At 41.3% G+C, this 17,239-nt stretch overlaps 1 protein-coding gene and 1 non-coding gene across 3 annotated transcripts in view; both read right to left on the bottom strand.

Moving 5' to 3' along the window:
- LOC126198628 (leucine-rich repeat-containing protein 4C-like) overlaps positions 1–17,239 on the bottom strand; it is a 150,765-nt gene that overhangs the window by 121,591 nt on the left and 11,935 nt on the right. The gene's annotated exons all lie outside the window — the stretch shown is intronic.
- Trnas-cga (transfer RNA serine (anticodon CGA)) lies at positions 14,356–14,430 on the bottom strand. The gene has a single exon. It is a non-coding gene; the product is annotated as a tRNA-Ser (tRNA).

Genomic DNA, 17,239 nt, shown 5'->3' with positions numbered 1-17,239 from the left:
CCTTGAAAGGTTTTAAACGACTTGCATGGACAATAGTAGTTCGGGTGGGCAGTTGCAGTTTGACGTTGACTGGTGACGTGATCTCAATAATTTGATAAGGACCTCTGTAGTTTGTTACAAATTTCTTCGTTTTTCCTTTCGCTATGTAAGGAGTTGAAAGCATAACCCACTGACCGATTTTGTAATTTGGATATTTAGCTTGGGTATTACCTAATATTTCCTGTCGTTCCAAAGCCTTTGTATTAGATTTTTGAACCTTTTTCCATACATCCTTCATCATTCGACTGAAATCTCTTACTGTTTCTCCGACTTTTCCGTTTTTCTGCCTGATTACATCAAAAGGGGACGGCATTTTTCTCCCATAGACCACTTCATAAGGTGACATGCCAGTTGCTTCATGCGTTTTAGCGTTGTATACCGACACGATTATTGGTAAATACGTATCCCAATTAGAATGTTGTTCGTTAATATAATAACTAAGCATCTTTGCAATTGTCCGATGAACTCTTTCTGTGCGCCCGTTGCACTGAGGGTGTAACGGAGTTGTGCGTAATTTACGTATTTTTAGTAAGTGGCATAGCTGTTTCATTAGTTCAGACATAAAATTTGATCCCTGATCTGTGATAATAGCTTCAGGTACGCCAAATTTAAGTATCCAGTTGTTAACTAAAGCTTGGGTAACTGTATTTGCTTGCTGATCTGGGAGACTCACCATAGCTAGATAGCGTGAAAAGTGATCTATAATTGTAAGAACGTACTTATTACCAGCTGGTGTTTTATGAAATGGCCCGTAGAGATCCACTCCGCAGATTTGATATGGACATGAAGCCTTGGGGAGCCTCTGTAAGGGTATTTTTGAACGAGAAAGTTCAGCTCGTTGTGCGCACGCAATGCAATTACGAACGTACTGCGCAACATCCTGCTTTCTGGTTTGCCACCAAAATCGCTCTGCTACTCGTCTTTCGGTTGTCCGCTGTCCACCATGTCCTGCAAGGATATGATCGTGGGCCTCTGCCATTATTTCTTGTCTAAGGTGTTGGGGAACAACAATTCGCGGTCCAAGTTTTGTTTTACGGCATAATACACCATCTTCAAAGCAAAATTGTTTTTGAGTTGCGTATTTTTTGCATTCTGTATCCTCATCTTGTGCCTTTCTGCAGTCCTCAGTATCTCGGCCTGTTGCTTCCAAAAGTGCTATTTTCCGACTTAGACAATCTGCATTCGTGTGTTTTTTGCCTGGTTTATGGATAACTTCGAAATCCATTTCGGAAAGACATAGGGCCCAACGCGTGAGACGACTAGATGGATCCTTTAATCCAAGCAACCATTTTAAAGCTGCGTGGTCTGTAATAACCTTGAATTTCCTACCATACAAGTAGCATTTAAAGTATTTGATACCATAAATAACACTTAACAATTCTTTCTCCGTTGTGGAATAATTTCTTTCTGCCGTTGTTAGTTGTCTCGAAGCGTAGGCTATGGGGTGTTCCGCGTCATTAATATTCTGACTCAAAACAACTCCTACTGAATGACCACTTGCGTCACAGGATAAAATAAATTCTTTATTATAATCTGGGTAGGCTAATACTGGACTGTGTGTTAACTTATCTTTAAGCGTTTGAAATGCTGATTCACAATCTTCAGACCAATGAAATTTTGCACCCTTTTTCAATAATTGGGTTAAGGGTCGGGCAATTTCAGCGAAATTTTGAACATATTTCCGGTAGTACGATGCGAGACCAATGAAACTTTGTACTTCCTTAACGCGTTGTGGTGTTGGGAAGTCCTTAACTGCCGAAATTAATCGAGGATCTGTTTTAATTCCTTTTTCACTAATGACATGCCCTAGGTATGTAACCTCTGTCAATGCAAAAGTACATTTTTCCATATTTAATGTTAATTTAGCTTTTCTAAGTCTCTGAAAAACATTACGCAGACGCACAGCATGTTCATTAATGTCTTTGGAGAATACAATAATATCATCTAGATATACACAACATTGCTGAGTTTTGAGTCCTCGCAATACTCCATCGAGTAGTCTTTGAAAAGTTGCTGGTGCATTTTTCAAACCGAAAGGCATTCTTTTAAATTGCCAATGGCCTCCAGGGGTAGAAAATGCTGTTTTATGCCTACCTTCAGGAGCAACTTCCAATTGATGATATCCGCTACGTAGATCGATTGTTGAAAAGTATTTACTGTTACCCAAACTGTCAATGATATCTGTAATGTTTGGAAGAGGATAAACATCTGAGATAGTTTGTTTGTTAAGGTGTCTGTAGTCACAACAAAATCTATATCGTTGCGTACCGTCGGGAGACTTCTTTGGAATAATTACGATATTTGAATTATAAGGAGAATCAGAATATTCTATAATTCCATCTTTTAGATGCTGTTCTATAAATTCATCCAGTACTGGCTGTAAGTGATGCGCAACTATATAAGGCTTCCTATAAACTGGGGGGCTATTTCCTGTTGGGATCCTATGCTGTGTGATATCTGTTGCTGGCAGTGTACCTTCTGCATTAAATAAATCTTGAAACTCAACTAAAACTGCTTCTATCGTGTCTCTATCATTTCCTTTCAAATGCTCAATCTTCTGGCGTAATGCGGTTTTATAGGCGTCTGGTTTCTGACCATCATTAATATCTGACCAAATGAAATCTTCTTCTTCAAAAGTACTGACTGTAGCTACTAATATTCCCTTATGTAACTCTTTGTCCTCCACTCCGAAATTGTCAATATGTATTTTTCTTTCTCCCTCAACGTCTTGAACCCGTACAACACTTCTACGTACAAAACAATGTGATACATCTAATTCCTCATTTTCCTCTAAAGGCTCTATTAGACACACTGTATCTGTAGGTACTTCGGGGTCAACGGTCATCCAGAAAAGTTTTCCTGAGCAAGATGGTATCTGATCCCGCGAATCAGCCTTCAAGGACGTTGCACGCAGTGTAGTTGATTTCGCCTTCCGGTTGGGGAAATCTTGCGGCAGTGGGCCCTTTGCAGCGGTGTCACCTAGCTGAAACACTAATCCGCTAAGTTCTACAGTTTGCTGTCTGAGGTCGATTTTAGCGTGATGTTTATTCAGGAAATCCAACCCTAGGATCGCGTCGTACCCGTCAGTTACCTTTGTTACCACTTCTACATCTTCTTGAAATTGTACACCGTGAATATAGAAAATCAATGATGTACATCCTAATGACTTCGCTGTACCTCCTCCTACTCCACTCAATCTATACCTTGGAGGGTCATATTTCTTTTCACCAATACATTCATTACCTACTATTGATACGTTTGCGCCTGTATCCACTAGTATCCTTGCCTCTTTATCCTGTATGGTAGCAGATAACCAGCATTCCGCCTTTACATTAGCCTTAATGGCATGAAATTTTATTGGGAACGCCTGGCGGCGGCTCCGACATTCCCGTTTGAGTTTAACTGATTTCTATTTCGAAAAACTTTCTTAGACCTGCATTCCTTGAAAATGTGACCTATTCTTTGACAATTAGTGCATTTAGGTTGTCTGCAGTTTTTTGCTATATGTCCCTGTCGATCGCACCTAAAACATCGTACTCCTGCTGAAAATACATTTCGCTTCTCCTTGTATCTGGTGGCAATGTCAATTTCTTCAAAAGCTGTCGCCACAGATACAGCTTCTGCTAAATTTTTAGGAAACTCTGCCCTGACACGACGGGACGTTTCAAGAGGTAATCCACGTAAAAATGTATCCAGAGCTCTATTTTCTGCCTCTTGTAAAATAACTTTATTTGCTTCATCACTAGTTGTCAACTGATAGGTGTTAATATTAACTTTTCCAATCCTATCTACAAAGCTTTCTAACGACTCGTTTTGCCTCTGAGTGATAGTGTTTAATTGTTCCCTACAAAATCTACAGCTGTTCTGTTTTTGAAAACGTTTAAGCAATCCTTTCTTCAATTCCTCAAATGTTGGAGCATTCTGTAATTCTTCACGGTATAAGACGTGTGCTTTAGCCTCTCCTAGCAATCTTTGTCATTTGTAAGAGCTGTTCATCTGACCATGATCCTAACTTTGCAGCTGCTACTAAATCATCAAAAAAGGCTGTTATGTCTTCGCCAGGTTTACCTGAAAAAGGAGTTACCAAGGCTGCTGCTGAGGAATCTAGGGTGGGAGGGATTGAACTGGTTTGCCTAACCTCACTCAACTGTTTAAATAATGCATTATTATCGTTTTTAAGCTGTGCTATCTGATTAACTAAGCTCTGAATAGCTTCCTCAGTAGAAACCGCTTGTGGTGCTGACTCTGACTTTGTACGATTTCGTGTCATCATTTTACAAACTATTAGTTACACAATATTACCACACTGAATTCAAAAGATGTTTAAATATTTTCGACAAACTCTTAAAATTATGAGAGAGAATACACTTCTAACTAAAGCAAATATTACGACTGCTATGCAAACCTCTATCCTTTCACACATTGAACACTACTAACTGTGGACCTTTATTGAGTGTCATTCACACCTCATATTGAGCCAAGGGTTTTTTCTCTGACACCAAATGTAACAACTAAAACGGCTTCTGATACCAAATGTAACAGTTGTGTTACTAAATGTGACACTTCTGTCACTAAATGTAACTGGGTTTTCTCTTTGGATGCTGTCAATTGTCAGGATGAGCATTCTAAAGCATTCTGTCAGGGTGAAAATATTAAATAAATTAACTTTTCTCTCTTAACAACATGTGGGCAGGGTGGGTTCTTCCTTGGCTCGGGTATGAGGTCGAATGAAACATCATTTTTACATAAGAATAACTTTTATTGAAGATTTGTACAACTGTATCTTACGGAATATTCTGGTTCGGAGAGCGGCAGCTGTGTCGTTTGTGAAGTCTTCTGCTGCGGCAGCGGCAGCGGCGGCGGCGGCGGCGTCTGATTACGCGTAGCGGTGTGTATCTCGTGTCGCCGTCTCGCCCAGCTGACTGGAGATGCGCAGCGCGAAGTGGCCCGTTTAATTATTGCGAGCGAAGTCGTGCATCGGATGGTGATACCTTGGATGTGGCGTCCCAGTGTTTCTCTTCTCTAAGCGGCCGCGTGTGTTCTGCGTCGGCCAGCGGAGCGGCGCGGCGGGGGAAGGCCAGTGTGGCGGACTCGAACCACGGACTCCCGCTTGCCAGTCTTCGGCTGTCAGGTCTTCATCCCAGCTCACAGGTGACTACTGATGTGAGGCCGTCTCCTTCCCATCCTCACGGGTCACCCGGGTATGTAAAAATCCGACTTCAAATACCTTTTAAATTCTGTCTTCTGGCGCCGCGGCTGCTGCTTGCTATTCCATTACAGCGGCGGACTTGGTTCGTCTGTGCATGATGCAGACCCTTCTTGCATGACGGTCTTCAGCACCGAAACTGACTGAAAACTACTGCTACTTCTTCGTCTTCTTCATCTCCGTCTCCGTCTCCGTCTTCGTCTCCGTCTCCTTCTTCATCTGTCTGGCCCACTGCGTCTCGCGTATTTACTGGAGGTGAACGACTTCACGGTCATTGCCTCTTCTGTCACGTTGAGAAGCTCCTCGAAGAATCTTCTTAACGTCGGTCATTGGCTCTTGGAATGTAGGCGAGGGCTTTTGATCCCATGTGACGACTGAGAAACACGTGAGCCGGTCATTGCCTCTTCTGTCACGTTGAATAGCTTCTCAAAGAATCTTCTTTACGTCGGTCATTGGCTCTTGGGATGTAGGCGAGGGCCTTTGCTCACATACGACAACTGAGAAACACGTGAGCCGGTCGGGCGATGCCCTGACGGCTGAATCGACAGCGCCCGCTTATGTGGAACTTGCTGACTTCACGGTCATTGTCTCTTCTGTTCTGCTGTTCGGCCCGCTGTTTGCGAGTATGTAACTCTCTAAACTAAACCAAGTTTTTCATTTATATTCTAATTTCTAGTTCACTTTGATTTCACTAATTTATTTACTTAAGTACCACTCAACACCTCTGAAAAGGCACACACTAATTGCTTTTTCTCCAGGCGTCTGACACAGCTGGCCACTGAAGATGCATTATGTCAAGGTCACTTGGCTTTCTTACAGAAATATTTACGACACCAGTTTGCATTACAGTGACAGTCTCATATAAAAAATTTCACAGGTCGATAATTTGCATTGCAAATGTGTAGAAACAAAATCCTATGAATATAATAGTGTGCAAAAAATTTTTGCCTGCATTGTGATACATTCATGCATTTACACACATTTAATAACTCTTAATGTACGATTCTTGGTTTCCAACATCCTTTTCCACAAATCAGAGTCCCTAATCACTACTCATTATTCCTTACTTTATTATACATATACATATTCGTCGACACTTCTTCAATATTTCATCATAAGAAATACGTAGCATAATCAAATTCCTCATATACGGTAGCATCATCTTATTGATCATAAACATATCTCAACAGCATAATACACATCGTCGTCGTAATAATATCATAACATCTCAGTCAATTCTCAAAATCGTCGTAGCTTCCTCCAATAATTTCAAAACCTAAAAAAATTCTCTGCTCATGTCAAAAGTGTCATCTACCTCAAACGTACTTTAAAAATCATGATCCCGTACCAAATACATCATTCAAAGCTCTCATAGTATCACAATGGTTCCGAAAAAATATGAACAGTTCACAAAGTACAGACAAAATACAGTTTCATAAGTGTGAAGTTATCCATCTGTGTAATTGTGTAAACATGTGTCACTGATGTAGTAAAAAAAAATGTTTGTCTCTCTCACTTAAATGATCAGGTAGCTATGTATTTTGTGTTGGAGAAATATGGTACCGATGTGTAAAGTTGTATAAGCAAATACCATATTAGCTAGGGCTCCTTGTGCTTGCCAAACACATGGTACACAAAGTAGGCATGTACCCCCCTGAGGATTAATGTAATTATACCCTCAGGTGTTACAGATTACAGCAATGGAATGAAATGTATCACGGAAAACCCTTGTATCATTGTACTTCAAATATCTTTAAAAAATAAATGTTTTAAGTGCGAAATTAATCACGTGTACTGTAGCGCTAAACTGTGCGTCATGTTGTAAGATAATCTCTGTGGAAGCCTCGTAGTTATCGTCCTCCGAAAGCTAAGTTCTGCAGAAGTCAATGTACTTACCTCATGATAAATAAAAGTGAAATGCTTTGTGTATAGATATCGTAGTTATTACGCTTATTGTTGTGATGAAGAAAGTACTGTACTGTAACATATTGTTGTGCTACGGAAAAGGCTGTCTCATTGTAGCTATACCACAAAAGTTACTACTAAAACATGTTTTACTTTCCAGAATAAAACAGAAAACTTTGCAGATATAAAACAGAAACACTGCAAAAGCAACATTGTAAATTGTCACTCATTAGTAGCGTCGTGATAAAATCGTGTAGCTGTCACATAAACTAACCACTATGTCATCTGGTATCTCACTGAAAGTACTTTAAATCCAGAATATATTTTCAAGTAAACCAAAATGTTGCATTAAAATCTCATTAGCAGTACCAGTATGTGTCCTAAGTATGTAAGCCTGATAGTTGTTACGTAATCGTGCAATTAACAAGCAAGAATGTACACACACAATAACACTGTGTCGTCTGTTCACAATAACAATGCATTCGTAATTTCTGTTTAAATATGTTCTCTTGGTTCTTGACTGGATATTTAATTTTAAACATTGTTGCATGTTAACAGATTCTAAGTCTGACAAAGCATACTAGAAATGTGAAGTGAAAAATTTTATGGCAAAGACTAAGTTATAAAGCAGATTATCTTTCAATAAACGGTTTTACATGTGAAATGTGGTGCAATCCTTTACTCTTCTTAGTACGCAGAGGTTCAACTTGAATGGAATTATCATGCGGTATACGTCGGTGAGGAATGCTAAAATTTTTCACAAGGTTAGCGTCTATGTTATTTTTCACTGAGCCAGCCGGCGCACGCGGCTGCCTGCGGTGCGAGTCATTGTCTGTTCCTTTGTTGGCGCGCGTCGTTATTGGGATTAGGAGACCTAGCTTCTACAAATTCACGTTGTCGAAAGTGCCCTGCTCTGTTTGAATCCCGCCAGTTCTGATGAAATTCAGGTCTGTCGTTATGATTATCTCGTCTGTCGTCATGTCGGTAGATTTCATAACTTCTTTCTTGTCGGTCATGTGGTGGAGAATTTCTTCCTGAATCGTAACTGCGCGCTGAACTGTTGCGTCTGAAGTTATTCTGTCTCCCTTGATAATAATTGTTTTGGTTCCCATATTGTCTGTTTCTAAGGTAATCTCTGTCGTATTCATTACTACGGAAATGCGATCTTTCTCTGTAACTATTATTACTCTGCCATTGGTTGTCATATGGGTGGTGTCTGTTTTGGTCACGATTTGCGTTGTAAGAATAGACTTGTCGTGTCCAGTTATTGTTCCTGTCGTCACGGAATTGTGACGGATGTGACCTGTAGTGATTGTTTTCCTGTTTTCGCATCCCGCGATTATCAGTGTCAATTTCTAATTCTTGTAACAGTCACTGAAAAGCTTCAATGTCGTCTTTGCAACGTCCTGACAAAATAATATGTCGTAAATGTTCAGGTAATTTGATTACGCAAATGCGGATGAGTTCTGAAGGGCTGTATGGGTTTGAAAGATATTGATTCTTATGCAACATGTCTTCAAAATATTTGACAAGACTGGAAAATTCAGATTGTTCAAAGTGTTTCATCATCATGATGCTATGTTTTACTCGGTCTTGTATAGCTTGAGACCAATATGCTGAGAGGAAGGTATGGTAAAATTCTCCTTCACTGTGACAATCGTGCATGACCGATCGCATTCTTACAGCTGGTTTATTCTCTAAGTAGCCACACATAAATTCTAATCTGTGTTCTAACGACCAGTTGGGAGGAAAACAATGAGAGAATTGATGGAGCCATGCTTGTGGATGATTGTCGTTGCCTGAATTCTTAAATGTTTTGAATTTACGTGTAGTAATGAACAGCTTATAGTCAAAATCATCATGTCGGCGAGTCGCATGTCGGTCATTGTTACGTCGTTTCGGCGGTTCCATCTCAAAATTCGGTGTACCTTGCCAATTTCTTTCATAATTTCCGAAGTGCCCTGAGTTATTATTTTGTGGCTGTTCCGTATTTCTAAGTCCCTCTTCCCATACTGGAGCGCGAGTGTCCTCTGAAATATGTAATTTTTGTATTACTTGTGTCAGCTGATCTTTTACTTCCCGGATTTCTCTTTGGTGTTGCGTATTAATTTGATTGTGATTTTGTTTGAATTTCTTAATTTGTTCGCACTCTTCTGTGTCATTAAAGACTACCGGTTTTGTGTCATTCAGATTATCATCTACCTTCGTAGATAAATTATTTAGCTGATCCGAAAGTTCAACTACTGTCTCTGATAATGAACTAATTTCCTCCATGTGTCTTTCTACTGTGTCCTTTAAGTTTTCCTGAGTTTTTGCAAGTTGCGTAGCCAAATCGGTAGATGCAACTGAGTCAATTTTAGCTTGCAAGGTCTCATGATTTTGATGAACAATAATTTGCAGTTCTTTTATGGCTGCTTCGTGATTCTGTAATGCATTTTCATGCCGCGAAAAAATAGGTTGAAAATGCTCACAAATTTGTGTTTTTACGTCGTTACAGACTTTTTGACATTTCGATTCGATTTTATGTAACTCAGTAGTTAAATCTTCACGTGTTTGTTCAAGCGTGGTGTGAAGATTTTGTTCCATTGCGTCTAACTGTTGCTGTGTTTGTCTCTGGTGTTGTTCCATTGTGTCTAACTTTTGAAGATTTTGTTCCATTGTGTTTAACTTTTGAAGCTTTTGCTGTGTTTGTCTCTGATTTTGTTCCATTTGTTGCATTAGCTGTAATAACAATGCATTAGTGTCTGGAATCTGTTCCTCTACGCTTTTCGGCAGTGCATTTGCACCGGCAACATTCACATTTTGACAAGCAGAAAATGTGTCTTGACTTATTTGAGAAAACGGCGAGGACGCAAAACCTGAATCTACAGTATTTGCAAAATTGTGTCCTGTCATTTCGGATTCCTGAGGCGAGCTATTGCCGACCGATCGATCGATAATGCTTCCCTTTTCACTAATTGTTTCACTGCCTACGCCATTGTTTGCCGCCCTCTCCATTTCCCTATGCACAATTACCAAATTACTATGTTGAACATTAGTTAATTCATTACACGGTGGCGCTAACACACTGCTTTCGTCTTCGCTGTCATTTCTCAGTTTACTTTGGAGCCTAGTATTACGTTTTTCACACGCCATTATTGTCACAAAATTTCACACGACAACACATAAAAACAGAATTTGAAGAGCAAAAATAAGAGAACACTTTAACATAGCATTGAAAATAATATCTCGTTAATTGCAAGCGCAGCTGCGAAATACTTGGTGCAAATCTACATGCATGCCACAACTGTTTCACTGTACAACAATGAAAACTACAAAGGAATTTCTCTCTATAATTACGCGCTAGCAATAAACAAAAGCTACAGTAATTACACAAACTACAAGAAAAAATCAGTAGATTCCAGTGAGCTATCCTCGGCTAAGGGTCGACATATGAAACGTCCCCTTTTGAAAAATTATATACGTGACTGGGCTTAAACTGACACACAATATTTTTTACCGCAACGCAATCTGACTTTCAATAATCCCTACAAAAGAATGGCCCTGACTAACATTAACCTATGCGTTTCACAAATCGCTTACCTCACAAAAATCTTGGTTACTCGAACTACTGCAATACAGCGAGCGCCACTACTGCCAGTTAAATAAAAGATTCAAACTACGGAAGGCACTAACTACTGATAGGCATAGTTAGCAAATGAAAGATTTTGATAGAGAACAAACAATGTATTTACCTTAATAGTGTTGAAAAATCATAATATACATAGCAGTTCATGATATCCAGTATTACAAATTTCAAAACTCCGCCATTTCTTTCTCCACATCCACCACTGCTGGCGGCTCACCTCCAACTGCGCAACGCTACGCGCTGTTCACATCCAGCTGCCGCTGCCCAACACTACAATGGCAGACAACAATGCAAACTAGCCACAGACTGCACACAGCACAGCCAGTGATTTTCATACAGAGCGCTACGTAACGTTGCCAATAAGAAAACAGCCTACTTACAAAGTGTTCTTGTACATTTATGTATCTACAATTATATTTAGTTCCAACAGCCTTTCAGAACCTTCCTATTGAGCAAGCTGTATTCCAACCAGGATAGAACTGCGGTCTTCAAGTCTTATCTTTAACAATATTTACTGAAGCGGAAGACCATAGAAGCAAGAAATATCAGTTGCTTTTGTTAAGCTAAGTGCAACATATGACGCGGTTTGGAGGCATGGACTGCTTTGTAAATTATTAGAAGTTGTTGCATGGAGAGAGACGACGAAAGTAAGTGACATCATGTGAGCTGGAAGAACATTTACAAAACCTACGGCGAAAAATACTAGCTCTCCAAAACTATTGAATAACAGCTTACCAAAGGGATCCATCCTCGCCCTTCTCTTGTTTAATTTATACTTACCTGGTACACCTCGTAGACAGTCCAGAAGCTTTGGCCATGTGACCGACTGGGCAATAGCCACCCAACACAAGATCTCTGAAATAACTGAGGAAATCGTAACTTCTGATCCAGACATCTCAAGCCAATATTTCCGTAAATGGATGCTACAACTCAAATAAGACGAAAGTTACATGTTATCATTTGTCCGGTAGATTGGCACATAGAGCCCTTGAAGTCTATTTTGAGGGGGCCAAACTTCATCACAGCATGCATCCATAATACATTGGCATCACGTTAGAGAGGACACTTTCTTTTAAGGAGCACTTGATTCGAACATCTGCAAAGCTCAAAAGCAGAAACAACATTCTCCATAAACTCTGGGGCGATCGTTGGGGATCATCAAAAGACGCTCCTCGGGTATCAGCACTCGGATTGTGATACTCAAAAGCAGAGCACTGTGCGCCTTTCTGGGTTAATGGCCAACACATAACGGGGATAGAGATACAAATTAACGAAGCCATACTCATTGTTAATGGGTCAACACGATGTACTCTCTCATACTACTTATTTATCTTGAGCCACCGTCCATCTCCTGATACCAGACGGACGAGTGCGCTACTGCGTGAATACCAAGAGATTGCTTCCAGTTTTGAATGACATATTCCCTGCGGAACGAAAAAGACAAAAATTAAGACATCCCATCGATGAGTGGAAACGCTTCTGGCACCAAAACTGTTCTCCACAGTGCCTCAAGAATCCCCCTGGGTTTGACTAGCCTCAGACAATTCTGACTACCTTCAACTGCACCCGAACAGACCATAGAAGATGTTCAGACACTCTGCGGCAAATCTTCATTACCATCGAGTAACTGTGAAGCAGAACAATAGGCAGATGCTCATGTCATATCAACATGGCCCACAGCGCCTACAACGTTTCTTTCAAAGACATGCTAAAAGTGACGAGTGGTGGGACAGAGTACATAAAAGACCTTGTGGATGACATCGGAAGTTCACTGAGGCTTTTGACAGATGATGCTGTGGTGTATCGAGAGGTCGTAACAATGGAAAAGTGTACTGAAATGCAGGAGGATCTGCAGCGAATTGACGCATGGTGCACGGAATGGCAATTGAATCTCAATGTAGACAAGTGTAATGTGCTGCGAATACATAGAAAGATAGATCCCTTATCATTTAGCTACAAAATAACAGGTCAGCAACTGGGAGTACGCATTAGGAGTGATTTAAAATGGAATGATCATGTAACGTTCGTCGTTGGTAAAGCAGATGCCAGACTGTGATTCATTGGAAGAATCCTAAGGAAATGCAATCCGAAAACAAAGGAAGTAGGTTACAGTACGCTTGTTCGCCCACTGCTTGAATACTGCTCAGCAGTGTGGGATCCGTACCAGATAGGGTTGATAGAAGAGATAGAGAAGATCCAACGGAGAGCAGCGCGCTTCGTTACAGGATCATTTAGTAATCGCGAAAGCGTTACGGAGATGATAGATAAACTCCAGTGGAAGACTCTGCAGGAGAGACGCTCAGTAGCTCGGTACGGGCTTTTGTTAACGTTTCGAGAACATACCTTCACTGAAGAGTCAAGCAGTATATTGCTCCCTCCTACGTATATCTCGCGAAGGAACCATGAGGATAAATTCAGAGAGATTAGAGCCCACACAGAAACATACCGACAATCCTTCTTTCCACGAACAATACGAGACTGGAATACAAGGGAGAACCGATAGAGTTACTCAAGGTACCCTCCGCCACACGCCGTCAGGTGGCTTGCGGAGTATGGATGTAGATGTAGATGTAGATATCCACATATAGCTGTTTTCATTTGTGTTATTCTATGCTGGGTAGCTGTGTTTAACTGTTGACATGTAGTAATTTTGTAATCTTTCCATCTATACGATAAATAATACTCACTAAGGTAACTTTTGGAGAATAAAGTAACCTGAAATCTAAAAGTCTCGAAAACTGCAAGGAGTTCTAGAAAGTTAAGAGCCGTGGTACGTTTAATACACGATACTTTTCTCTTTCTTTCCCTCGTGGATGGGGTTCTGTGCTGACCACCTGTGGAGAACGTTCTAACCCGGTGACAGCTCTAGAGGACAGCACCCGTGTGTTGAGCTGAGAGAGCGACGGCCGTCCCACGCCACTTGCTATCGACGCTCTTCTGTCTCACGCGGTTTCACGGGGGCGACCGCTCGCCGACTGTAACCCAGCAGGCACTCGGCCCCTTCTAAGTGGCTAAGGAAACGTGGCACTTGGCAACGTCTTAGCGCAGGGCGAACCGTAGCGCAAGACTGTGGTTTCGCAGACTGTGTATATCCGTTTGAATTGCACTTGGATACATAACCCGTGCAGGTGGCTGTATCATTACGTGGAAAACTGTCGGCCGTCTCCGCAAACTTCTGCTGAGATGTCCGAATTTAATTCGGCTCCGCTCCTGCGTGCCGCAGCTGAACACGCAGTTTGGGCAGCGGCCTGCAGTGCTCTCAAAAGCAGCCATTAACAGGCTGAGCGCACCGGCTGCTCAGAGCAACACCCGCCGTTGGAGGGTTTACAGGTAGAACACGAAAATCACAGGAGGTCGAGTGACAGAAAGGATCTATCCGCCCATTCCCCGTCGCTAAAATGAAAATACCGACAGAAAGACCCTGATATTTTAAGTGAGGACAGTATAATGTCCATTACTTTTGCTTGATGATATATACGCTGAGGGACAGTTGTAAAACTACAGTAGTCTGGAATGAGATTTTCACTGTGCAGCGGAGTGTGCGCTGATATGAAACTTCCTGGCAGATTAAAACTGTGTGCCGGGCCGAGACTCGAACTCGGGACCTTTGCCTTTCGCGGGCAAGTGCTCTACCAACTGAGCTACCCAAGCACGACTCACGCTCCGTCCTCACAACTTTACTTGCTCGTGAAAGGCAAAGGTCCCGAGTTTGAGTCTCGGTCCGGCACACAGTTTTAATCTGCCAGGAAGTTTCATACAGTAGTCTGCGTTCAGCCTTGATGGTCTACAGTACCGTAGAACACACCCACGCCCGAGGGAGGACTCAAACCACCGGCGAGAGGGGCAGCGAAATCCGTGACATTGCGCCTCAAACTGCGCGTCCGCTCCGCGCGCCGTCAGTTAAAATCGTAGCCACATTACCTATATGTTATGTGTTCTGCTTACCTATCGGGCGTTACCTCATTTCGATCACTTTGTTTGCATATGTGATCAGTGTGTTGCTAGATTCTCATAGAAACAGGAAGCAGTGAACCTTGTAGAATCTGATTGAGAATGTATGAAGGGCAGTGCAACCTACGAAACACATTTGTTCTACATATCCTCCAGTCAGCTACTTAAAAATACACAGTGTTTGTTGCAAATTTGAAATTCTCAGTAATAAGTTCAGATTTTATTCGAAAATTGTTGATTGACAATGTGAAACAGAGGGATGCTGTAGAACAAACAGAAAATAATACAGATTTATCATATAGTTCTAGGAAACAGAATTTCCTCAAAGAAAGAAAAAGGAAAATTAATAAACAAACGCAAAGTAAACATATAATCCACCGTCGAGTTTACATAAAACATATGTCTGATATTCATAAAGAACTTTCGGCTTTATCGATAGTAAAGAGAAGCTGTTGCCTTTCACTGTAATGAAGAAATTTCTACTGAGAACAAAATAATAACAATAATTTTGTAGATTTTATCATTTTTGTGCATCTAAACTGCACCTGCGTCGGAAGTAATTGCTCTGGATACACAAAAAGCGCAGAAATTACGTGATCAAACAACTATTATTATTTACAAAATGGAATTAACATTTTATAAGTAAATGAAATAGACAATGGACTAACAATGAATGATGTGCAGTAGTAATAACGTGCAAAACAAACAGACAAATAAAAACAAAAAGAAGTGGTCAACTCCTAGTTTCTCTCTCTCGCATTCATTTACATTTCTTTGCCTACGAATGATACCAATACTACCAGCAATCCCACCATTTACTACCGAACTGTAGCTTTGGTAGAGCGTAACTCTAAGGAAAATGAGAACTTAGAATGAGAGCTAATTACTCTGAAAAGAATGGGAACATAGGAAACTCTAGGTGAGAAGGAAATGAGGAAAAAGTATTTCTGGGAAAATATGAGGCCAGTAAACAAACAGTGTTATGCGGGATAATCCACTGGAAGAGCTACTAGGAAAGTCTGGTAGACCAGTACAGTAGTCAAAAAATAGAATGCTCAAGTCAGGATTTCGACTGCAGGTGATGGATGGAAAGTAGTTAAAAAAGGGATGAGGAAAGGGGTGTATCAAGACTTCCCGTATAGCAAAAACCGGTGTGATAAAGGTATTGTGAAAGAAAATTGCCAGAATTGTGGACCAATTCTATTGTCAAGTGTAAACTGGACGTAGTTCGTCTAGCATTAAGGGAAATACCTACCCTGCAGTTCTGTGTGCCCACTGGCTGACACAAACTAGGCAAAATCTCGTCTTTGAAGAGGAACCATTCAAGTCAAGATTCACTGAAATCTTATTCCAAGCGAAAATTAAAAAATAGGAACTGAGGACAAACTAATGAGATGAATACAGGCAGGGTGCACTAGTGATGGCACAGACGGGAGCGGGAGCGTGTGGAGTTGGTGAGGAGTGTTAAGTATTATAATAATACAGGTGATGGCAATTAATCAAGCAGATGAGTTAGTGGACTCCATGATGCAAGGAGAGCTTTGGAACTGGAAGAGGAGGACTATGGCTGAGGAATTAGAGTGGGCGGGGTCCGGATGGTGGGAGGGTGGGGGGTGGGGGGGGGGGGTGGAGCACTAGTAGAGAGATCTGTGCCTCGACCAGATGGCAATGACTGAAGCGCTACAGGGCCCAGGAGGAGGGACAGCAACGCGGATACCAAGGCGCTCGGTGGTCTTTGTGGCAGTGGAAACACCGGTATCAGCACCAGAAGTTTCCTGAAGCTGGTGAGAGCGTAGCTGCAGACCTCATGGCAGAGTATCTATGCTGATCGCAGACGAGGCAGCGTGGCAGTGGAAACAGCGCCCCTCCACTGTAGGTGTTCTCAGTGTGGGACGACAAGCAGACGCACGTGGCCAAACAGTCCTCCCACCCTGGCAACAGGTGGCGTCACCGTTGGTACGACGCCCAACACAGCGAACAGACAGTACAGGACATCACTCAAAGCAAGTAAAAGGAACCAAACATGTTTACACATGCAAGTCAGATGTCAGCTGCCGTAGTGACACTCTGGCATCGGTTTTTGACCCCATATGCAGGAGTAAGCTTCACCTGAAAACTGGGTCGACGATCGAAGAGCTCACCCACAAATGACGTGTGTTAATGGGGGTAATCCTCAGAGTGTGTCTGTTTTTTTTAATTACATGTTTTATTGAACTAAAATAAGTATTACGAGGATTTATAAATTTCTATGCGTGTTTATGCCTATGCAAAAAATATCATTTCCTTCTCTTGCAATTAAAATAATAGTAATAAAATTTTAAAACAGAAGAATTGTCACTGCTGCATTCTCATATCTGATCTCAGAACAGTCTTCAATCTAAATCTTTTCCTTTATAGCTTAAAATGATTTCCTCAGACGTCTTATTCCATTAGGTCTGTTTTTGTTCTGTAATGTGTGCTCTTCATCGTTACTTTCCTTTCTTAGCCCGTCTCGAGTATCAATGCCGATA

The sequence above is a fragment of the Schistocerca nitens genome, chromosome 8, assembly GCF_023898315.1.
Source record: "Schistocerca nitens isolate TAMUIC-IGC-003100 chromosome 8, iqSchNite1.1, whole genome shotgun sequence".
In the NCBI taxonomy this organism is placed as follows: domain Eukaryota; kingdom Metazoa; phylum Arthropoda; class Insecta; order Orthoptera; family Acrididae; genus Schistocerca; species Schistocerca nitens.
Note: the sequence above shows the minus strand (reverse complement) of the source record. Positions and strands in the feature narration are given on the sequence as shown.